Below are 26,033 nucleotides of genomic sequence, written 5' to 3'. Positions count from 1 at the left end.
TGCAGTCTCACTACTTAGAACACTTACATTTATTTATTTACTTACTTAGCCATGTATTTATTTAATTGCTTATGTTTATTGTATGTATTCTGTGTGGGCATATGTGTATTTACAAATGATTCAGGGTAGGAAGTGATGTGGCACCCATCCCTGGACCATGTTCCACCATCTATCCCTTTTTAATTTTTAAAAACAGGATATTCAGAGTGGTTTTGATTTGAGATGTTGTAGATAAATCTAATTGTCAGTACATGAGTATCCTATAAGCAAATAATGAATGTAATTAATAATATTAAACTATAAATGCACTGTATGTAATAGTTTCCTACCAAACTATGTCCAGTAATATTGGTTATAATATTATACTGATCAGAACAATCTAGAGAATAGCTTAAAATGAGACTGACATGGTTAGTAGTTCTGGAATCTTATAGAACATAAGCCCATATTTTCTTTTAATAGAAATATGAATGTTATGATGTATTATGCAAATGGAAATGAATCAAATTCCCAAGAAAAACCAAGCAGAGTCCCTCCTTCAGATTAATGAATGAGTGTATTATGCTTCCAGGATCCAGTCATAAACACATTGTCATTAGTAAAGGACAGGAGCTGGAGCCATTCCGTCTCCAACCTGTAGCAACAAATGATGAGGAAAAATGAATTCAGAGACACTCACTGCAGATGCACAGATCAGAGCAGATAGCATCACCAGAAAAACAGATAACACAGGTTCTGGATGCTAATTACACATTCTTCACTCTTGGTACACATGACCTTAACTAGACCTGATGTGAGCAGGCTGGATTTTTGATGATATGGTCACTGTCTTCTTTTACCCTTTAACAGCAGATTTGCTATCTTTCTGGTGACTTCCACTGTCTCCTTGCCCTCAACCATTTTCCTTGATGGCTGGGAGCCAGAGTAACTGAAGAGGAATATACAATGATTCAGTAGATCACTCAGCAATGATAGACATGTACACTTCATAATTTTGTTTCAGCCAACTAGGATTCAAAGTCTCAAATTCTTCAAACCACACAGGCCTATTTAAAGGCAGTTCAGAAAGCTCTGCAGACAAATGGGTTGTTTGTTTGTTTGTTTGTTTTGCTCTCAACCACAAATCACCTGGAGGCAAATTTTTAAAATTGAGAGTAAATAAGTGCAAGAATACCCCTGGTGTTTCCACTTTTTATGTTTTAATCATTGTTTGTAATGTTCTATGTGATCTTTCAATTATATCCTGGCCTTGAGGATTATAATGAATTATAGAGATTAATATTCCATTTCCTAAAGAACTTCTTTACAACATCATCTATTTATATACAAAGAGGCACTCCCATAACAGCAAAAGTTTGTATAAGGGAAGAGCACACCACAGAAGGATTCTCTCGGGATAGAGGTACAGTCCAAAGAGATTTTGGAACATGTATAAATGCAGGTATGGCATCAAAGGCACAAGAACAAAGTGAGTGATATCCATTTGCCATTAGTATTTTTAACTCTGGGAATAACCTTAACTATACAACCATGACAGTCAAAGAGAGTACAAATAGGACATTCCTGCACAATTTTCATGTTCATCTAAGCAAGATGTGGCACATGAATCTGTTAGCGTTAGTGTGTAGTTCCTGCTCCGGAGGAGTAAGTGGAGGGAGGGCAAGTTAATGCATCGTCTTGCTTATTTCCTTCTGCAGTGAAATCGGGAGTGAGAGTGTGTATGAGTATGAGGAATACACAAAGGATACGTGAGGGTTTCAATCAGATGCAATGCCTATGGAATAAGCATAGCAAGATGTGACGATGAAACTGAAACAACTTTTACTGCTGGAAACAATCCAACTACATAAACAAAACCTAAAATGTTATTTAAAGGTTCATAAATTGTATTAGAAGAATCAAAACAACAGTTCCACCTGTTGGCCTGAGGAAGAAGCATTGATTGAGGACTCTTTGGACCCTGAATCTCTCCTTATCATCAATCAGATGAGTCATCAATAAAATAAGTACCTACCCATGGAGTAGGAAAATGTTGGGAAATTTTGGAATCATAAATTCAGTTTCTATGAGAAAATTCCATTGCTGGACAGCTGGACAATGATTTCCTATCCTTCTAAGGTAATCTACAAATGAATCCATAGAGTTGTGTAGCACTCTTAAACATTGATTGTTAGGGATAATAAATAAACACAGGAAGAAAAGCAAGGAAGGCACTTGGCATTTCATAGTCCTTATGGTATAAATATACCTATTCCAAAGGTTTATTCTCTTGTGATATATAATACCTGTAGGAGACAATTTAGTAGGGGGAGAAAAGAGTAGGTTTAAAGGCAGCAAAGAATCCAAATGCTACACCAATGACTCTTTTAGTCTGGATTCAGATAGCTATCATTGCCCCGTGAGATAATAGCTGAGGACTGTGCAATGACATCTGACCTTCTAGAGTTTTGAATAATATGGTTACTGCATAGTTGGGTACTCCTAAAGTAGGATGCGTCCAATCACTATCCCCTAAGAATTTCTGAAAGTTATGTATTTTTAAATTGTCTTATCTAATGGACATTTTTTTTGTAGGTTAACAGTTGTTCAAGTAATCAGTACTCAAATATTGCAGCGTCTAATCACTGTGAAGACATGGAATTGAATGGTTTAATTGAATAAAGATGAGTACAGAATGTTATTAGGAAAGGTTCCATAATGTGATATGTGCTACATTTGCATACTTTTTTCCTTTTTGGTTCTTTTTAGAAAGGATCACTCTACGTGGCTATTGGTATCCTGGAACTTACCATGTTGAACAAGATAGCCTTAAACTCAGAAAGATCCACTTGTATGTCTCCAAAATACACCACTAGGTCCAGATGAGATAGATTCATAAAATGAGCTGTCTTTGAATTAAATCAGAGACAAATAGCATAAGACTTAAACAGAAACCATCATTATTTTGTTGAATAATAACACTCCACAAAATGCTTCAATATATTAATTTCAATTGGTAAACTGTTCCCTGTGTTCTTGATATTTTGGTTATTTTCTTTGCTTTGTTCATTATCAGTATTTAAGCACCTGTACCATGATATGAACATGCAAGGCAGAGGACAACTTACAGGTGTCTATTCTTTATTTCCTCTGCCAGTACGAGAAATCAAACTGAGTCATATTTGGGAGCAAGTGCCTTAAATACCTGAGTAACTGCAGTGGCCCTTATTTCAATTTAAAAAAATTTATCTAAGTCCTGGATTATGTGTGTTTCATATGTCACAGCCCAAGTATATTAATCAGAGAAAAACTTGCACGAGTACTGTGGGTTTCCCAGAGAATAAACTCGGGTCATTAGGCTTAGAAGCAACCACTTTTAACTATTGCAACAATTCTCTGCCACTCATTTGTATTTCTGACAAAGTGTTAAGAACAAGTACTTATGTACGTATTCCTCAGAATAAACTAACATAACCCATACAAATGGATGGCAGTATAAATATTTTCATTTCAAATAGGTTTTATTAGTCAAATTGTTTGGTATACTTTTATCCTTAGATGACAATTTATTTTATATACAATTTGTAAATAAAACAATACTGTAATGATGAAATGATTATATTAGTCATACATGAGTACCAGGAAGATGTCTCAGTAGGGGGAAAATGTGCTTGGTGTGCAAGACTTTACTGCATTTACTAGATTCGTGGTGCTTCTCTCCAGTAGGAATTCTTTCATTCCTTTGAAGAAGAATGAAACATGCAAAGGCTTATAGTGTATCAATTGCATCCATAAGTTATCTCTCCATTATGCCTTCTTTCATGTTTCTGAAGATTACTTTGACTTTCAAAGACTTTACCACACTGATTACATTGATAACGTTTGTTTTCTGTATGACTTTTTTCATGCCTTTGAAGATAAATGGTACGTGCAAAAGCTTTACCACATTGATTACATTCATAGGGTTTCTCTCCAGTATGATTTTTCAGATGGTTTTGAAGACCCCAAAATGTGTAAAGCCTTTACCACACCGATTACACTCATATGGTCTGTCTCCTATATGACTTCTTTCATGCCTCTGAAGATAAATGGTATGTGCAAAGGCTTTACCACATTGATGACATGCTTAGGGTTTCTCTCCAGTGTGAATTATTTTATGTATTTTAAGATTATGGAGACTTGCAAAGGCTTTACCACACTGATTACATTCATAAGGTTTCTCTCCAGTATGAATTCTGCGTACTTGAAGACAACTGTGATGTGCAAAGACTTTTACACCCTGATTATTTTTATAGGAAGCTCCTTCCAAATGAGGTCTTTGATGTAAGGAAGAACCAGATCCAAAGGCTTTACCACACTGATTGTATTCATAGGGATCCTCTTCACTATTGGTTCTTTTGTGTGTGTGAAGATACCTGTGATGGTTAAAGCCTTTAGTACATGGCTCACAATTATCAATTCCTTCTCCCAGATGAATTTTTTTCATGTCTTTGAAGAGAACTCAGAGCTTTACAACACTGAGTACATTCGAAACATTTTCTTATAGTGTGATTCACACTACATGTGCAAAGTGAACCAGGATAAACAGAAGAATTCCCACATTCCTGATACCTATAAAGCTTTTCTCCACTGTAAGTCTGTTGATGCATTCCCACTGTAGTTGGAACACCAAGGACCTGTAAATTCATGTCACATTCATAAAGTCTACTCATAGCAGGGACTACTATATATCTTCTAACTGTAGTAGGAGAGGGAGAGGTACACTGCATCTTTCCATGCCCCTTATGCTCAAATGGCTTGTATTCTGAGTGATAGATGATATACCTATTAAATAAGAATAACAAATACAAGGCTTTCACACTGTATTCACATAGTCTAACCTTTTGTATCTCATAGAGATGTGGTATAGGGATTCAGGTTCCTCTACTGCAGCAACCCTCTTGTGTCTCATAAACTGCTCCTCTCACTACACTAGCATAAGTCACTACAAGTACATGAGGAACACTAGCATTAATATAGACTATTTGCTTATAAAAGCCTTGGACAAATACTGATCCCCTAATCAATGTGTATAACTTTTATACTTGAATGGTACACAACTAAATGGATGGACAGTTCTACAACATGGCTCTCACAGGGCTAGGATTAAAATGGTGACATCTGTTAAGGCTTCATTTTGTTGTCTTCTTTCTTAGAGGAATGCCTTGCAAACACTGATCAGCTACCTGACATTGAGGTGTATAGTATTGTGAAAATATAATAATCATCAGAAAGTCGTGTTTATTTACAGTCTTTAATTTCCTTAAAGCTTCAGGGCACATTAAAATTTCTTCAGAAATACATATGTATCGACATGCACATAAAAAGTCTTTAGAAGAAAATCTCCCATGGAATTGAATCAAAGACTCAGACATAAATCCACACACCTATGGACACTTGACTTTCAACAAAGGAGCCAAAATCATTCAAGGTAAAAAATAAAGCATTTTCAACAAATGGTGCTGGTCTAACTGGATATCTGTGTGTAGAAGAATGCAAATAGATCCATAGCTATTACTCTGCACAAAACTCAAGTCCAAGTGGATCAAAGACCTCAATATGAGTCCAGAAACACTGAACCTGATAGAAAAGAAAGTGGGTAATAGCACTAAACTCATTGGCAAAGGAGAAAATATCCTTAACAGAACTCCAATAACTCAAGACACTAAGATCAACAATTAGTAAATAAGACCTCATGAAACTGAAATTTTTCAGTAAGGCAAAGGACACCATCATAAGGACAAAAGAGAAGCCTACAGAATAGAAAAGATCTTCACCAACTCCACATCTGACAGAGGGCTGATATTAAAAGTATATAAAGAACTCAAGAAATTAAACATCAACAAACCAAATAACCCCATTTAAAAATGAGATACAGATCTAAACAGAGAATTCTAAACAGAAGAATCTTTCATGGCAGAGAAGCACTTAAAGAAATGTTCAATAGCCTTAGTCACAAGGGAAATGCAAATCAAAATGACTCTGAGATTCCATCTTACACCCACCAGAATGGCTAAGATAAAAAACTTAAGCAACAGCTCATGATGGGGAGGATATGGAATAAGGGGAACAGACATTGCTGGCAGGGGTGAAAACCTATCTAGCCACTTTGGAAATCAATTTGGTAGTTTCTCAGAAAACTGGAAGTACATCTACCTCAAGACCCAACTATACCATTCCTAGGCATATACCTAAAGAAGACCCCAACAACCTTTGCATATATGACCAAGGGTAGGAAGGACTGTAGGAGCCAGAGGGATATGACAGGAATACCTGTAGAATCACATAACTTGGGCCCACAAGATCACAGCAGAGATTGAACCACCAATCAGGGCAATCATGTGACTGCCCTAGGCCCTCTGCACATATGTAATAGTTGTGTAGCTTAGTCTTTATGTGGGACATCTAACAATGGGAGCAGGGCTGTCTCTGACTCCTTTGTTTGCCCTTGGAATCCTTTGCCCCTACTGGGCTGCCTTATCTAGACTCAATAAAGGGCGATGCACCCAGTCTTACTACTGCAACTTGATATGGCAAGGCTTCATGATATCATGGAAGGGCTCCCCTTTTCTGAAAAGAAAGGGAAGAGTGGAGGGAAGAGAGGAGTACCTTTCATGTTTTCCAGAACTTTGACAATGTTCTTCAATATTCTGGTTGTTCCATTTGTAGCCTAAAATATAGTACCAGAAAATGTCTGCTATATTATTAGAAATTATACAAAATTTAAGTCACTAGCTTCATTGAACCTTAGAACCATGCCTGATTTATTCACCACATTCTTTTACCTTCATAATTGAGATCACCAATAACCAACAAACACTTGTCTCCTTGTCTAGCAAGTGAAGGAAAAACTAACATTCTTACCTATAGCAATGAGGTTCCTGCAGGTTTGCAGCATCACATCTTTGTAGAGACTCTTCTGGGAAGGATTCAACAAAGCCCACTCTTCATGAGTGAATTTCACATACACATCCTCATAGGTCAGTGTATCCTAAAATTTCCCATATATGCACATAATAAGAATGGTAAGGCTTACTGCATTGTAATGTGTACTTCATTTGGAATATATTTACATAATTCATTGTGTTCCACACATTTATTTCATGTCCACAGAATTTCAAGTGCAATCACCAAGTCATTTTAAAAGGGAAGAAGAAGAAGGAGGAGGAGGAAGAGGAGGAAGAGGAGGAGGAGGAGGAGGAGGAGGAGGATGTCTCTCTTTTCTGGGCCTAGAAATAGCATGTGGCATTGCAATACAAATGACTACTAACAAAGATACAGAAAGACATGCAAACAGAGCCAACACTTGAGTATACATCAACAAAACTGTATCAAAATTACTAACTTCAAATAAGAATGGACAAGAAGGGCATGCTGTCTCACATCTTTTTTTTTAATTTCGTATTTTCCTCAATGACATTTCCAATGCTATTCCAAAAGTCTCCCACACCCTCCCCCCCCACACTCCCCTACCCACCCATTCCCATTTTTTGGCCCTGGCATTCCCCTGTACTGGGGCATATAAAGTTTGCTTGTCCAGTGGGCCTCTCTTTCCAGTGATGGCCGACTAGGCCATCTTTTGATACATATGCAGCTAGAGTCAAGAGCTCCGGGGTACTGGTTAGTTCATAATGTTGCACCTACAGGGTTGCAGATCTCTTTAGCTCCTTGTATACTTTCTCTAGCTCCTCCATTGGGGGCCCTGTGATCCATCCAATAGCTGACTGTGAGCATCCACTTCTGTGTTTGCTAGGCCCCGGCCTAGTCTCACAAGAGACAGCTATATCACGGTCCTTGCAACAAACGCTTGCTAGTGTATGCAATGGTGTCATCGTTTGGAGGCTAATTATGGGATGGATCCCTGGATATGGCAGTCTCTTGATGGTCCATCCTGCTGTCTCACATCTTTAATCCCATACCTTAAGAGACAGAGACAGCTGGATCTCTGATTTCAAGGCCAGCCTGGTCTGTAAGAAGGAACCGAACTGAAGCCGTTTTGGGTAACTTCCATTTTAAATAGGGGTCAAATAAAGTTCCCAAGACCTCCCTGGGGAACTGACATCCTGCTTGGCAGAGAGATACAAATATGTGGGTAACTGACATCCCTTGTTGTCAAGTTGAGATGTGATTGCTAGGCAAGTTGCACAACCACAGTTGAATAAAACAACCAAAAAGAACAGGATAAATTTACCACAAATACATGTTCCTAAGGAAGTCCATTATCCCTAAATCTGATGGGTGAAAAATGTAACTGAAACTTGGCACAGATGTTTGCAGTTTATAGGTTCTGTAACATTCTGGCTTGGGGTCCATGACAGGTCAGCTCCCAAGTCTGTTCTGTGTCCCTGATCAAAAGCAGCTTGATTACATTTTTCTTTTTTGTATCAACTTGTTGTATGAGTTGTGTTGAATCTAAGAGGACCTTATAACAACTATAGTTCTATACTTGGCTACTATGAAACTCCAATGCCCCAGTTTAAACTGTGAGACTACTATGATACTCCTACAACAAAAGAATGTATTTTTAATAAATTACTGGTTGAGAAATCAAAAAGTTCTCAAAAACATTAAAAAAGAAAATGCTGATCAAAAAACTAGATATAGAAAGAAAACAACAGTTAAGATTATGTGTTGTGGCAGACCTTGGGCGCAAACTCTGCAGCGAGCCCCACAACACCTAGAGGCAGCTCCACTCCCGGGCACTCCAACAAGCCCAGGATCAGAGGATCAGAGGTGAGGAGGCTACATCTGTCCCCAACACCGGGAGTAACTAGGTCCAGTAGGACCCAGGCATGCAGGAATTCCACCAGAGCAGTGGCACAGGTTCCTTCCAGTCTGTCTGGGCTGGCGCCCTGAGCAGACCTTGGGCACAAACTCCACAGCCAGCCCCACAATACCCAGAGGCAGCTCCATTCCCAGTTGCTCTAACACACCCAGGATCACACCATCCCAGGACCCCAGGAACTTGGTCACACCAGGATCTCAAGATCCCAAAGGCAGCTTGACTCCCAGGAGCTCGGATACACCCAGGATCTCAGGATCACAGGATCACAGAGACAGCTTGACTCGGAGGATTTCTGACACAACCAGGATCACAGGAAGGACAGGCTCCAGTCAGATATATCCAGGGCAGGTAGCACTAGAGATAATCAGATGGCAGGAGGCAAGCATAAGAACATAAGCAACAGAAATCAAGGTTACTTGGCATCATCAGAACCCAATTCTCCCACCATAGCAAGTCCTGGATAACCCCAACACACCAGAAAAGCAAGAATCAGATCTAAAGTCACTTCTCATGATGATGATAGAGGACTTTAAGAAGGACATAAATAACTCCCTTAAAGAAATACAGGAGAACACAGGTAAACAGCTAGAAGCCCTTAAAGAGGAAACACAAAAATCCCTTAAAGAGTTACAGGAAAACACAATCAAACAGGTGAAGGAAAGGAACAAAACCATCCAGGAACTAAAAATGGAACTAGAAACAATAAAGAAATCACAAAGGGAGACAACCCTGGAGTTAGAAAACCTAGGAAAGAGATCAGGAGTCATAGAGTAAGCATCACCAACAGAATACAAGAGATAGATGAGAGAATCTCAGGTGCAGAAGATACCATAGAAAACATTGAAACAACAGTCAAAGAAAATGCAAAAAGCAAAAAGATCCTAACCTAAAACATCAAGGAAATCCAGGACACGATGAGAAAACCAAACCTAAGATTAATAGGTATGGAAGATTCCTAACTTGAAGGACCACTAAATATCTTCAACAAAATTATAGAAGAAAACTTCCCTAACCTAAAGAAACAGATGCCCGTGAACATACAAGAAGCCTACAGAACTCCAAATAGACTGGACCAGAAAAGAAATTCCTCCCGACACATAATAATCAGAACACCAAAGGCACTAAACAAAGAAAGAATTTTAAAAGCAGTAAGGAAAAAAGATCAAGTGACATATAAAGGCAGACCCATCAGAATTACACCAGACTTCTCATCAGAGACTATGAAAGCTAGAAGGTCCCGGACAGATGTCGTACAGACCCTAAGAGAACACAAATGCCAGACCAGGCTACTATACCCAGTAAAACACTCAATCACCATAGATGGAGAAAACAAGATATTCCATGACAAAACCAAATTTACACAGTATATTTCCACAAATCCAGCCCTACGAAAGATAATAGATGGAAAACACCAACACAAGGAGTGAAACTACACCCTAGGAGAAGCAAGAAAGTAATCTTTCAACAAACCCACACAAACATAATTCCACCTCTAACAAGAAAATTAACAGGAAGTAACAATAACCTTTCCTTAATATTTCTTAATATGAAAATTAATACTTCCAACATATCCTAATTGATTGAATTTCAAAAATATGAGGAGTTAGAAATTTGTCGGCTGTTATCCCATGGTCTCTCTAATTTGGTAATGGGAGAAGTAGATCCAATATGGTACAATCCATATACACTTTCTGCTTCTTTATACATGACAGGGTCTTGCTGTGTGCCACATAATGGTCTTGAAATCATGCTTCTCCTATCTCAGCCTATTAGTAGGATTGTTTATTTGATGTTTTTACACTATAGTATGGTTTTCAAACAGCTTACATCTTTCAAAATTATTTATACAGCCAAAAGAAACGTAGACAATTAATTTGGGAGGTGACTTGTAAGAAAAGAGCAAAGAGTGAGACTGAAGGCTTTGCTTGATATTTATAATTTTGTATCAATTTTGAAGAAAAGGACTTTATAAGTTACTCTTATTCTGGGATGAATGCTTTTCAAATTCATCACAGCCAATGAGCCAGAATCTTACCCTTACCTAATGTCTGTGCCATCTTCCAAGCAGAACAATTCTTCATTGAAATATTTGATGCATGACTTCATGGATAGACCATCTTAATACACACACCATTTCTTAAATGAATGTAACCTGTTCCCTGTGGAGTGAGAATGACGACAATCACTCAAGTCAAATAGCTTTGACCATAGTAGCAGGAAATCTGTATTCAAAAATCATGCCTAAAATTCATTCCTTGGTGTAGCAGAACTGTCAATTCTTAGCTTATCTACTATGGAGGTAAAATCCTTTGGTGATGTGAGAGACATTCAAGTACAGCCTTATTACAATAAACTCCAATGTCCAAAAACTGTTCTTATTTTGTGTGTATACCACAGTAAGAGCCAAGATTTTAAACTCTACTAAAAACAAAACAAACAAACAAAAAGACTTTATTTATGTTCATTAAAAAACTAATAGTGATATAATATTTTAAAATATCATACAGTTAATATATTTGGAGTTACTTAAAATTTATATTGAGAAAAACGTATGTATTTTCAGTATTGCTGTAGACAAACATCTACATAAGACTTTTCATCTGATTGTTGTTTTATATCAAACAACTTTTATTATACTCATTTTTATTGTTACAATATTTTATAAATTTTAAAGAATATGATAAAAAACAAAAGGTATTGAAGGTAATGAAGGGGGGACTCTCTGGGAGGAGTTGGGGTTCAAAGGGGAAAGAAGAATGTGATGTAAGTCTATTTACTCAAAATAGTTTTTAAATGTTAACAAATTCAGATAAATTGAAATTATGTATCTTTTCTCATCACAATGCAATAAAACAATAAAGGAAAAAAAAGATGATGTGTTGCTTTTGCAGGGAACTTGGATCAAGTCTCAACACACAAAAGCATCCAATGTTCTTCTCTGTGTTTTTGTGTGTGTGTGTGTCCAAAGGACTTGTGTACATATTTTTAAAAATTAAAAAAAAAATTAAACATAAACCTAGGTACGGAGAATGTTATGTACCTGTAATCCATGTGTGCCGGATAGTTTTATGTCAACTTGACACAAGACAAAGTAATCTGAGAGGAAAAAAGCACAACTAAGCACCCACCTCCAGAAGATGAAGCTAGAGGCGAGCCTGTACAGCATTTTCTTAATTAGTGATTGGTGGTGGAGTGTCCAGCCCATTGTGGGTGGTGCCGTCCTTGGGCTGGTCGTCCTAGATTTTATAAGAAATCAGGCTGAGAAAGATAGGAAGCAGCTCTCTTCCACGGCCTCTGCATCATCTCCTCCCTCCAGCTTCCAGCCATTTTAGTTCCTGTCCTGACTTCCTTTGATGCACAATGATATGAAGTAGAAGCCAATATAAAAACCCTTTCCTCCTCAACTTCCTTTTTAGTAATGGTGCTTCATCTCAACAATAGAAAACCCTAACAAAACAGGTTAGTACCAGGATAGTGGGGAGACACGGTCACAGATATAACCATGCTGTTTTGGGAAGGACTGTGGAAGGACTGTGGAACTTTGGGTTAGCCACTGAGTGTTGAGAGTTCGGGGAGCTGTTGTGTAGAAGCTTGGAAGATAAAGACTATTGAGAACAGTACAGAAGATGGAAGCCTGACTTGTGAAGTTTCAGAAGGAAGTAAAGTCTCTACCAGATCTTTTTGTGTGCTGAATCTATGCTATCTGGTCACATAGAACCAAAGAATCAACTGTGATTAACAAGAGACCAGAACCACTAGAGTAAAACCTTTGTCTTGCTGGGACAATTGACAAAGGTTAGCAGCAGCTAAGAAATTTGCAGTGGTTAAGAACAGACCAGCATCCCTGAGGTGAAATCTTCTGGTGAGGGTTTTCTCAGAGTCAATACACAGAAGCTGTGTTCCAGAGGTGGCCAAGGTTTTATCTTTTGTTAGCAGCCAAGCTTCGTAATTTAAGACTCACCAAGGTGGTACTGGTTTTGAAGACATGACAGGGTCATATAGAGCAGCTGAAGCTTGGAACTGTGAGAGGCCATTGGTGCAGGTACAGCTTCCGTAGCAGTTACAGGCCCAGGATTGAACAGGATCATGCAAAGAATTTGTGGCTTGGCACCATGAAGAAAGCCTAGTAGAGGGTGTCTTAGTTAGGGTTTTACTGCTGTGAACAGACACCATGACCAAGGCAACTCTTATAAGAACAACATTTAATTGGGGCTGGCTTACAGGTTGAGAGGTTAGGTTCATTGTCATTAAGGTGGGAACATGGAGCCAGGCATGGTGCAGGGGGAGCTGAGAGATCTATATCTTCATCTTAAGGCTGCTAGCAGAATATTGGCTTCCAGGCAGCTATGAAGAGGTCTTAAAGCCCTCACCCACAGTGACACACCTACTCCAACAAGGCCACACCTACTCTAACAGGGCCATACCTTCTAACAGTGCCATTTCCTAGGCCAAGCATATACAAACCATCATATTTCACTCCCTGGCCCCCCCATAGGCTTGTTCAAACATATGAGTCTATGGGGGCCATATTTAAGCATAGCATAATACAAAATACACTTAGTCCAACTTCAAAAGTCCCCATAATCTATAGCAGTCTCAACAATGTTAAAAGTCCAAAGTTCAAAGTCTCTTCTGAGATTCACCCAATCACTTAACTGTAATCCCCCTAAGGAAGACAGGAAACAAGCTGGACAAACTTCAAACTCTGCATCTCCAATTCTGTTGTCAAAGCAGTCTTCATATCTCCAACTCCTTTTTCATCTTTGTTGACTGCAACAAACTTCTTTCTCCTGGGCTGGTTCTACTCCCTGTTAGCAGCTTTCCTCAGCAAATAGCCCACAGCTCTGGCATCTTCAATACCTGGGATCCACACATGATCTTCTGGGCTCCTCTAGCTCTGCCCTCTGTAGCATTCTAAGCTCAGACTGATCCACTTCACTGCCACTGCTGTTCTTGGTGATCATCCCATGGTACTGGCATCTCCAATACACTGGGGTCTTCTGATGAGGTTTCACCAATAGCCTCTCATAGGCTCTGTTCACAGTGCCAAGTCTCAACCTCTTTGCATGACCCCCTCAGTCCTGGGCCATCAACTGCAACCCCCCTCAGTCCTGGGCCATCAACTGCAACTGAGGCTGCACCTTCACCATTGGCCTTCCATGGCCTCTCTCAGTGCCAATCCTCAGCTTCATGACTCCTTCATGTCTTCAAAACCAGTACTACTGGGTAACTCTTACATATTACCAAGCATGGCTCCAGCATGAGGTACAACCTTGGCTATCTCTGGAACACTACTTCTTTGTGCTCTCAGAAAACACTTCTCAGAAGATTTGCCTAGGTGATGCTGGTCTCTTCTTAATCATCACTAATTAATTGTTTAGCTCCAGTTAACCAGAATCAATTGTCCCAGTAGTCTCTTCTATTCTGGACTCTAAAGCCAGAGTCTCATGGCTAAAACTGCCAAGTTCTGCTGCTTGCAGGAGTTGAGGCATGTTTCTCTTGTTCTATTACACTATCACTAGCTTTCTGTTTTCCAACTCCCTCACTGCCTAAGCTTGGCTGTCCTGGATCTTGCTCTGTAGATTGACCTTGAACTCAGAGATCTGAATGCCTGTCTCCTGGGATTAAAAGTATATACCACCATGCCTGGACTTAACTTTTCTTTGCCTTGAACTTGCTCTGTCCCAGGCTGGCCTTGAACTCAGAGATCTGATTGGCTTTATGTCCTGGGATCTAAATTTAGCTGGGTAGGATCTTGCCCCAAATCCCACTCCCTTATCTCCTAGTTACCATTTCACTTCCTGGTGCCCCTTTAATACTCGAACCTATATTTTATATTTTTTTTTCCTTTCTTAGCTTGCTATGCTTGTTTAAAATGCTCTTCAGAGAACAAAGTCTATGCTGGGCGTTTCTGAAACTTCCTTTTTCAATACAATTAATCTGAGTCTCTTCACCTTAGCCTCAGGCAGACTCTTCAGACAAGTGCAAAAAGCAGCCATGTTCTTCACCAAAATGCCACAAAAACAGTCTCTAGGCCACATATTGAAATTTTCCACTGAAAGTTCTTGGACCAGGTCCATACAAATCAAATCACTCTTAGTAACAAAGTCTTCCACATTCCTACTAGGATAGCCCATTAGGATCCATTTAAAGCATTCCATGAAGTTCCAAACCCAAAGTCCCAAAGTCTACATTCTTCCAAACAAAAGCATAGTTAGGCTTATTTCAGCAATCCCCAGTCCCTGGGACCAACTTCTGTCTTACTTAAGGTTTTACTGCTATGAACAGATACCATGACCAAGGCAAGTCTTATAAAGGACAACATTTAATTGGGGCTGGCTTAGGTTCAGAGGTTCATCCCATTATCATTATCATCAAGGTGGGAACATGGTAGCATCCAAGCAGGCATGGTACAGGAGAAGCTGAGAGTTCTACATCTTCATCTGAAGGCTTTCAGCAGCATACTGGCTCCCAAGCAGCTAAAAGCCCACACCCACAGTGACACACCTACTCCAAAAGGGCCACACCTTCTAATAGTGCCACTCCCTGGGCCAAGTATATACAACCTATCATAGAGGCTATTAGTGAAAGTGCGGCCCAGTTGCAGCAAGAAGCCTGAACATATTAGAGATGCGAGTAAAATGGAATGACTGCCAAGAACAGCTGTAGCAGTGGAGTGGAGGTAAACGGAGCCTAGAAGACAAGCTGTGTGCGCTGCAGAAGGCAGAGCTGAAGAAGTGGTGCAAACATCTTGGAAGACCCCAGAAGATCATGAGTCCAAGATAATTGGACATTGAGCTATTTACACCGTTGAAGTTTTGTTTTACTATGTTCAGACTGTGACTGTGCCTTCTTCCCAAAAGTAGATTGTGATCCACATCTCTCCTGTTCTCCAGATCCAGTCTCCCAAGACTCATCTTCAACTTCTGAATCCTGCTGTGGTCTCCCTATCCTCTCTGACCTCATCCCAGGGAATCACAATGATCATCTCCAACCTTCTTTCCCTCAATACATTCCACCATCCCAACCTCCAACATCAGCAGGCATTCATTGTGAACACTCCAGCTGAGCAGGCTGGGGAAACAGGCTAACTGAAGACCTTCGCCACTCCTTCCTCTCCTCCAAGCCCAATCCTTGAGTTGCATCCCTATTTCTACAACAGAATAACAGCCATAGCCATTCTTCCCGCTTAGCCTTCATCTCCTGGAAATCACACAGACCTTCCTCTTCTAACCACCCTCTCCACACTTGTTGCTTCATCCTAGACCCCCAACACCAGAAGGCACTCCCTGCTAACTGACAGACCACTCCTGCCAGTGAACAGGGAAGCCATCTGTAGGTCTTCCCCTCTCCCACAGTTCCTCTAGATCTAACCTACCAGTCTCATTCCCAGTGATATAGTATACCTTCTAGAATGGCCTCTCTTCACTATCTTCCCCAATTCCAAGGAGACAAAGAAAGCAGATCTTGACTGAACTCTGCTTTCCTTTCTCCTGTGATCCACTTCAGACATCTAGCCTATCCCCAATCCTAATTGTCAGCTCCCAATATCCAGCAACACATTTTACCTAAGTGGAACCCTAAGTGGATAAAACAAAAGGTCCAAAGAGAATTTTCTACTAGGCAACACATAGCCATTACAGTTCCTGAAAATGCAGAGAGAAAACAAAAACCAAGAAATAAAACACCCACCTAAAAAACAAACAAACAAACAAACACAGAAATCAGCCTGCCCTACACCTGTAATTATCCCAATCCCAGATACCTAGATGCAGAAGCCATGGAGTATGCTGTTTATTGGCTTTCTCTTGTTCAGCCTGTTTTCTTATGAAATCTAGGACCACCAACCCAGAGAAGGCATTACCCACAATGAGTTGGACATTCCCTCATTAATCATTAATTAAGAAAATGCTCTACAGCTGGATGCCATGGAGGCATTTTCTCAATTGAGAATTCCTCGTTTGCAAGGACTCTAGTTTATATGTCAAATTGACATAAGACCACCCAACACAGACACCTCTGACATATGAGGCGTCAGCAGCTTTCCTTACCAGGGGGAGATTCCACCACTCCTTTCTTGTATCCTTGTCTCTAAAGCCAAAAAGATGTGGCCAATGCTGCCAAGTTCTGTTAATTCATGGGGATGAAACTTTGTCCCCTCCTTCAGTTACATTTGCACTAGCTTTCTGAACATTTCCTTCAGTTCTGTTTTTCTTTAATTCCTTTTCACAGGTTGAAACTTTGGCTGGTTGAGTGGCTGAGAGAAGTCACTACGCTCTTTATTCCATTTAGTATCAGCCTTTCTTCAAACTTTTATCTGTTTGTGCATGGACTTAGCTCCATTACACTTTCTGGTTCTCCTTTTCTCTTCATACTATTCATTTTGTATTTTTCACTGCTTCTTTTCATTATAAATCTGCATAAGTATGACCACTTATAACCACATGACAGAGCCAATATTGGGCTGTTCTTTAAATCTTCTCTGCCAATGCCATTAATCCAAAACTCTTCAATTTAGCTAGGGCTGAAAACGCAGTCGTGGTCAACAGGAGAACAGCACCCTGGAGGAAGGATATAACGCAGAGACCAGAGAAGGGTGCTACTTACTAGCTTGCTTCCAAAGTGAAACCTCTGTGTTACTGGGAAACTTGATGCTGGATAACTGGAACTAAAAAATTAGTGGTACTTAAAGAGAGACCAGCATCATTGAGGTGGAGTCTTCCAGGAAATGTTTGCTCGGGGTTAGTACTCAGAAGCTGTGTTCCAAAATTGGCCAAGGTTGCGTCTTGTTCTGGCAGCCAGATTTGGTAGTGTAAGAGTCACCCAGAGAGTACTGGTTTTGGGGGCATGAAGAGGTCATGGAGAGCAGCTGAGGCTTGGCACTGTGAGGCCAGGAGAGGACATTAGTGAAGGAAGAGCCTCAGTGGCAGTTTGAAGACCCAGGATAGAAGGAAGGGGCATGCAGAGAATTTGCGGTTTGATACCATGAAGAGAGCTTAGGAGAAGCTATTGGTGAAAGTGCAGCCCAGTTGCAGCAGAAGACTCCAGTGTTTTGACAATGTCAGTACCATGGGATGACCACCAAGTAGAGCAGCAGCTGTGGAGTGGAGCTAGCTGAACTAAGGACAAGCTGTGTGCAGGAGTGAGCCAGAGAAGTCACTCAAAAGAGCATGAGTGAATTCCAAACAATCGGACATTGACTTATCTATGCTGCTAGTTTTATGTGGTGCAGGTAGTGACTGCCCTGCTTCTTCCTTCTTGAAGATTTTTTACAGGAGCCCACAGCTGACAGACTGAATTTTAAAGAAATTTTGTATTTTTAGAGAAATTGGATATTTTAAAGAGACAGAAATTTCTTTTTTCGAGACAGGGTTTCTCTGTGTAGCCCTGGCTGTCCTGGAACTCACTCTGTAGACCAGGCTGGCCTCGAACTCAGAAATCCACCTGCCTCTGCCTCCCGAGTGCTGGGATTGAAGGCGTGTGCCACCAAGAGACAGAAATTTTAATGTGTCTGAATTTGTAAAACTGTTCAAGTAGATTGATTGATTGATTGATTGATTGATTGATTTTTATATATACTGACCACACTTTCCCCTCCCTCCTCTCCTCCCAGTCCCTCCACACTCCTCCTCTCTTCCCCCACCTCATTCATTCCTCCTGTGTTTCTCTCCAGAAAAGGGCAGGTCTCCCATGAATATCAACCAGCCATGGCATATAAGATTGTGAGACTTTTAAAGTTATTTATGTTTTTAATGTAAGTTCTTGAGGATGAATAAGAAAGGAAGGGTTGTAACTTAATAGTGATGTGTTTGTGTGTCAAGTTGACAAGGGGTCAGTTGGCTGGTTTTGTGTCAACTTGACACAAGCTATAGTCATCAGAGAGAATGGAGCCTCAGTTGAGGAAATGCCTCCATGAGATCCTGCTATACCTAGACTGGTGGTCCTAATTCCTATAACAAAGGATGAGCAAGCCAGGCAAAGCAGTCAGTAACCAGAACCCTTCTAGCCTCTGCGTAAGTTTAGGTTCCTGTCCAGTTCAAGTTCCCATCTTCATATCTTCCAAAGATGAACACTGATATGAAGTGTAAACTAACAACCCCCCCCCCAAAAAAAAAAAAAGATAAACAAAAAAGTCAACAACACTAAAAAAAAAAAAAAAAAAAACTTGCTTTTTGGTCATAGTGTTATAGTGTTTAGGAACCATAATGAAGACACAATGATTCGGGAGACTCAGGATTAATGCCTTAAATGTATGTTATCCTGCTGTAAAAAGTGATACCCTCTGTCAAAGATCAAAAGCCAAGGTGTGGGTAAATGTAAGAACAGAATCAAATATTTCACATGGACAAAAACCTAAATATCCAACTGCAAAAAATATAAACATAAAAATATCAGGCTTAGTAAAATGCCTTGGCATGGAAAAGCAACTCGTTCTATTTTACCACACATTATGTAGAGATGGTGTCTGTGATGGTGGTGATGGTGTGTCTGCATGAGAAGAACCAAGGCGGTTCAGTTTCAACCACACAAAGAAAAGGAAGTGTGGGGAGGGTATAAACACTCACTGCCCTTCTCCAGAGACTAACTTCCTCCAGAAAGCCTCCTCCTAAAGGTTCCATAAGCATCTCGGTGAAAAGCAGCACAAACCGGAGACAAATGTTCAAATACATCATCCTACACTGGAGATTTGTCATTCAACCTACCACAATTTCCACATAGGTCATAATAGGATCACAGTCAATCCATGATGCAAAATACAGTTAGTCTAACTTCAAAATCCTTAGATTATATAACAGTTCCAACACTGTTTGGATGTTCAAAGTTTCTTCTGACACTCAAAGCACTTTCTTGATTGTGACATCTTATAAATTCAAAACACTAATTTATATCTACCCAACACATAATGGAACAGAATACACATTTTTATTCTAAAGAAATAAAGACAGATTAGACCAAGGCAAGCCTGAAACCCTGCTAGGAAAATACCAATCCTGAAGTTCTGTGTTAGATACCTGGGGCTTCAGTTTCAAAGGTTTTAGATGACTCTTTCTCACTGCGACTCTCTGGCTACTTTTCTCTTTCTGCACGAAGCTGTCAAATGACAAGTGTCTCAAAGCTTGGGTATCTCAACACCTTGTGGTCTCAAGATGCAAAAAAGGCTTCATCTAATGAACTCATTCATCTAATGAATCAAGGTTTCATCTAATGAACTCTCACAGCCTCCTCACTGGGGATCGAACTCTGCCAAACGGATGGCTGCAACAGTGCTGAACTAAAAGTACAGAGGAAAAAGCCATAACCTTTAAACCTTCCATCTTTCTTCCCTCAAGAAATGGTGACTTATAGATGCCACCACCACTTAGGATTCTAGCCGTGGATGGACCTGGCTCTACGGGAACAGAGCGGCCACATATTCTGTATGAAGCTGCTCTCTGGGACTATGAATCACCTGTCCTTCTCCTTCCATAGTTAAATGTTTAGCTGGGTATTACAGTGACCTTACAATACCTACTCTGTATTTTCAAAGAAGACCAGGTGCCTTCTCTCTCTCTCTCTCTCTCTCTCTCTCTCTCTCTCTCTCTCTCTCTTTGGTTTGGTTTTTTTAGGTTTTTTTGTTTGTTTGGTTGGTTTTTTGGTTTTGGTTTTGGTTTTGGTTTTGGTTTTGGTTTTGGTTTTGGTTTTGGTTTTTTAAGACAGGGTTTCTCTGTATAGCCCTGGCTGTCCTGGAACTCACTTTATAGACCAGGCTGGCCTCGAACTCAGAAATCCACCTGCCTCTCTGCCTCCCAAGTGCTGGGATTAAAGGCATGCGCCACCACACCTGGCTGAGCCTTCTCTTTAATGGCCCTAATCTCCCTTTCAGCACATGACTACCATCTGAAACTACCTAGTGTTCTGCCCCTATTGTTACTCGTTTTGTCTATGGACCTGCATGAGTCATCAATAATAACCATGCTACAGATTGAATGTTTAGTCAGGAAAACAACCCATTACTCTTTCATTCAGCCTTACTCAATTTCATGTGACATGGGCAGAATACAGACAGATAATATGCCAAAATGTTACACAAACAACTCAACTCAGTGACTATTCTATTGCTGTAAAGAAACATTATAACCAAGGCAACTCTATAGTGGAAGGCTTTTAATTTGGGGATTGATTACAGTGACAGGTTAGTTCATTATCACCATGAAAGGAAGCATCACTGTGGACAGATATGGGGCTGAGTATTACATCCTAACATAGGCAAAGCAAGCAGAAACATTTACCTTGGAGAGGTCTTTTGAAACCTCAAAGCCCACCTACAATGACAAACCTTAACAAACAAGACACATCTACTGCCACATGGGCATACCTCATAATTTTACACCTTTAGTTCTAATAATTGAGGACCAGACATTAAAATATAGGAACCTAAGGCTATTGAATAAATATAAACAATGACAAAAAAATATAACCTAAGTAGAAAGAACTCCAAAGAAAAAGAAAGGTGAAAAATTGAGAGAAGCAGGAAAAGAGATGAGGGGGAAAGAAACAGAACCAAAGAGACAGAGAGAAAGACCAAAAGAAGAAAACATTACACAAAATAGAAAGGAGCCTCCTTTCTTTGGCAGGTTATAGGTTTCCTCAATATAAACTTCCCTACTATGTCCAGTGAAGGATTAAATAAGTGAGGCCTCCAAACTTAGGTTTAAGTACCTATTTTTTTTTTCTATCTGCATGGCATAATCCTTTGTTTTCATCATGATAATGGACTAAACGTCTAAAACTGTAAGCAAGCTCCAATTAAATGTTTTCCTTTATAACAGTAGGTTTTCTTTACAGCAACAGAACACTACCACAGACACCAATACATGGCATTTCAAGAGATAAAAATAACTAAAAGGACACTTAGCTATATTGATGTTGGAGTAAAGTAGGCTATTTCATGGTAGAGGAATGCCATTAATAACTGACTCTATCAACCTGTCTTGTGTATGTTACCCACTGGGTGCTGGAGGCTGACAAAGTTGTTACAGCCAAATTGCCTGCTTCTCAATCTTCTCATCAGGTCTGCGATTACCCAAATATGATAGAATTACCCAATTGGAAATTTCACTGGCTCAAGCTAACCTCCAGAAATTATATATATAACAAATTAGTTTGCCTTCATTCATATGGTATTAATTAACTCATGCTGAGAAGGCACTCATCCTGCCCCATTAAATCTGTCTTTATATCAGAGACCTCTGCAGCTCACTGCCTAACCTGTTTCCCCCTGTAGTGTATACAGTAAATTATTCTCTGTATTCTGGTCTCAAGGGAAAGTCATGCTCCAAAGACAAACCCCTTTCCTGTTACTGAATGATCAGCCCACTCCATGACTCAAATGGGTAGTTTTAGAACTGTGTGGTACTTAAAACCTGTAATCCAAATAATGCGGAGTGGATTCAGGAGGACAGCAATAGCAATGCCCTGTGGGGCTACACATGAGGTCAAGTCAACCTTAGAAAACAATGTTAGACTTTAATAAAGAAAAATCTCTTCAGTAAAAACGAGCCTCCAGCTCTGGCTAACACTAAGGGGAGCCGGAAAAAAAAAAACAGATATGCTAACGTACATACACAATAAGTGTATGCATTCTGCATATGCTGTCAAACTGAAGAAATGCTGTTTACTGCCCTCCGGCTATCATGGCTCCCTATCGAATACAACTCAGGACAACCTGCACAGAAGACCTGGGTTTAGTTCCCAGCACTAACACGATGACACAAAGTTATTGAGATCCTGTGGCAGAGCATCTAATGGCTTCTTCTATCTTCTGTGGAAACCAAATAATCAAATGATGAACACACATACATGGGAGCAAATCACCCATGCACATGAAACAAATTTAGTAAATTAGAAATAGACCCCTTATCTCTTATTATGTCAGCATGGATACAGAAATGACCAGAAATACATAGAAATATGACAAACATCTGTAGCCAGAATTGTAACTTTGTAATTAAAAGAATCAAGGAATTCAAAGGGAGAGAAATTGCAAGATTGTAGACAAGAAGTCTCAGTATTATTGCAGGACACAATCTGAGCTATAGATTCAACAAACGTCCACTAAAGAGTCTAACAATTTCTGCAATGAACTACAGAAAGCAGATGATAAAAGGTCATCATGAATGAAAACGTGAGCACACAAGACTGAATAAGCAGCACGGTGACACCGTCTGACTTCTAAATTACCCTACAGCCGCGATAAAGACTGTGCTGTTTGAGAAAGAAAGAGACCAACAAAACACGAGAGAGCACTCAGAAACAGCAACATAGCTAATGTAGGTAACCCAGTAAGTCTGGTCTTACACATGGGATTGGACCACGGTGGCATCTGCATGCAAATGTGTTAATAGCACAGACTTTACACCTGCGCGGAGTTAACTGTAGAAGGATCCTGCGCATGAATGTCATATGCCAGGTACAGAACTTCTAGAAGACACTAGGGAAACTAGGGCTTCAGCGAGTCAGCAAACCTGCCTTCCCCGACAATGAAAGCAGCGCATGCGCGCGCACTGCTAGATGACGTCAGCATTAAGGACAGACCCACACACAGCCCTCCAATCCCCTGTTCTGCACAGGCGCAGCACAGGGATGGAAATTATTCAGCAGCTGCCAGGAGCGTGAGTTCCAGGGACTGCAGAGACCTCCTGGCGTGCCACGTTTCTTCGCCGTCCCCGCAGCCCAGGGCGAACAGGCTCCCGCGGCTCCGCCCGCGTGGGGACGGCGGTCCCGCTCACCATGGTGCGGATTCCGAGCTCGCCCAGCTCTGCTCACAGGTCCGGTCGGCAAGTCACAGCACGGAACAGAGACCGCGGGGAGCCTCCCTCAGACACTCAGTCGAGCCTGCACTATAGCGGACCGGAAGTGTCCGCTCCTATTCTGACTACCAGTCCGCTTCGAGGCCCTGATTGGCTAGTGACAGGAGCAGCTCCCTTAGCGAAAGAGTGAATTGCAGAGATTTAGCACAGTGGTTCCTAGTCCTAGCTTCCACTCCAGGCACAGAACTGTCCCAGACTTGCAGAGATTGGCATTGCAATAGAGCTTCCACCTAACTGCAAAGTCGTCCTGAACACAGTAGACACTTCTTCCCCCTGGAGTGTTAGATCATCAAAGCTGGTCTGTCTGCCAGCTTCTCCCTGCATCCCTCAGTCCTTACCTATTACAATGTTGGCTGGCATGCTCGCTCCTACCCTGAACTTGTCCAGCCCAGGATCTGGGCTGCCCTTCATGAATTTCAAGCTGAGAGTGATGGGGCAGTTCTGGAATCCCATCACTTAAAAGGTTGAGGCAGGAGCATCACATGTTTACGGTCTTGTATAGCTACGGATTAAGTTGACATAAAAACTTCAGGAACTTAAGCAGAATCTGCCATAAAATAACTTTTTATTTAAGGTTCAGTGGACAGATGCTGCCCAAGCAAGGAAGGGGGTCTAAAATGAGCACCCAGTATTCTCTACCACCAAAATGAAAAGAGATCAACTAAAACCAATATACTGAAATAGATGGATCAGAAGGGCGTGGTGTGAGAGGAACCAACTAGAGGGCTGAAAGAGTAAAGGCACTTGCAACCAAGCCTGAGGCCCTGAGGTCTATACTCGGGACAGAAGACTTGTCCTCGAACCTTCATGGCATGTGTCTTTACACATCTCAATAGCCTAAATTCTGAACTTTTATAAAGAAAAATGAAAACAAAAAACAGAAAGGCACCAAAACTAAAAAGGAAAATACAATACCTAGCTATGTCCAACCATTGTCCAAAATAAAACTCCTTCACCACACTGCCAGAATGACAATAGGATGCAAAGTATTTACAGTTAACTTCCTACAAGTTATGAAGTTATCTCTGTACAACTTCCTAAAACATGAACAAACGAAGAGTTTTACGTGAAAATTATCTCCTGGGCATTTCTGTTGCATTAAACAACCAACTCTACTATGAGTTGATAAAGAAAAGAAAATCAAAGGACAGAAAATGAAAATAATTATAAATGAAATTCATAATAAAAGGCATAAGAATCATGAGTATAGGGTCTATCAGTCAAATTAAACACATGGGATGTACTAAGGTCTGTCTCTGTACTACGGACTTTGCCTCGGACTTATGTACGCTACTGTGATCTCCACACAGGTGCCAGGTAGATGACAACCGCACATGACCAACATCCTACTGTGATGTATAGATGTGACTGGTGCGAGAGAGCTTAGCTGCATCCCTTCCATCTGTCAGATCCCACTCACCAGTCCTGAGACTCACCACCAAACATTATCGTCATGCAGTGCTGACTTACAGCCTCCATATTCCAGACTTGTAAAACCCAGGCCAGGCCACCACCGTCTGTAGACCATGCAAGTGAGCTACACAGGGAGATTCTTGCCTGTCAGTCAAAGGGACACCTCTCGCCTTTCTTGCTCTAATGTTGTACTCCTAGATCTGTGTTCCCAGTACCTGAATCACTGACTACAGAAAGCTGGAGATGACTCCAAGATGGAGGCCTTCTTAGCTCTGCAATCTTAGGAGAATGTATCTGATCTCAGGAATTTACTCTGTAGGGCCAGATTAAGTGTCTAGTCTGGCAAAGCCAATCCTGCCCCTTGCCCAAGCCCTTTGTAGTACATGACAGGCTACAGAGTAAGGTTAAGGGGTCCCACTATCCTAGCCAAAATGCAAAGTATGGTGGCTTGAAGCTCTGCTGGCAGCAGCCATCTGCTGAGCCAGACCTCTGGGAGCTCAGGTCTCATTTCTGGGGCAATGGTCTGGTTTTCCTGTGAACCTGAAAAGGGAAAAAGTAAATCTACCAGTTTCTGGGCTAGCCATGCCTCAGGCCAGCCGTGGGAAACGTGCCATGATTTCCATTTTTGTAGAAGAAAGTTTGATTTAAAAAATATGCGTCAATGGGCTGGTGAGATGGCTCAGTGGGTAAGAGCACCCGACTGCTCTTCCGAAGGTCCAGAGTTCAAATCCCAGCAACCACATGGTGGCTCACAACCATCCGTAAGAAAATCTGACTCCCTCTTCTGGTGTGTCTGAAGACAGCTACAGTGTACTTACATATAATAATAAATAAATCTTAAAAAAAAAAAATATGCGTCAAAACCCTGTGGTCTCTTAAACTATTATTCTGTTTACCATAGAGCCTCTTAATATTCTGAAGACTCAATTATACACATTTTACTGCCTACTTGACACATGAGTTTACAG

The 26,033-nt window shown here is 40.7% G+C and overlaps 1 long non-coding RNA gene across 7 annotated transcripts; it reads right to left on the bottom strand.

The window, feature by feature from the left end:
• Nucleotides 1–537: 537 nt before the first annotated feature.
• Nucleotides 538–23,890, bottom strand: Gm40720. 7 transcript variants are annotated; one of them, XR_003948924.1, is made up of 7 exons: nt 23,572–23,890; nt 11,932–12,039; nt 10,845–10,962; nt 8,994–9,157; nt 6,628–7,009; nt 2,790–2,888; nt 538–634 (listed from the first exon to the last, which is right to left on the bottom strand). It is a non-coding gene; the product is annotated as a predicted gene, 40720 (long non-coding RNA). The 7 variants fall into 7 exon arrangements; XR_003948925.1 differs by having other exon boundaries at nt 538–2,888; nt 6,628–6,688; nt 6,883–7,009; XR_003948923.1 differs by having other exon boundaries at nt 538–2,888.
• Nucleotides 23,891–26,033: the final 2,143 nt, after the last annotated feature.

Source organism: Mus musculus, chromosome 10 (genome assembly GCF_000001635.26).
Source record: "Mus musculus strain C57BL/6J chromosome 10, GRCm38.p6 C57BL/6J".
Classification (NCBI taxonomy): Eukaryota; Metazoa; Chordata; class Mammalia; order Rodentia; family Muridae; genus Mus; species Mus musculus.
The sequence above is the reverse complement of the archived record's forward strand: the minus strand, read 5'-3'. Positions and strand labels throughout refer to the sequence as shown.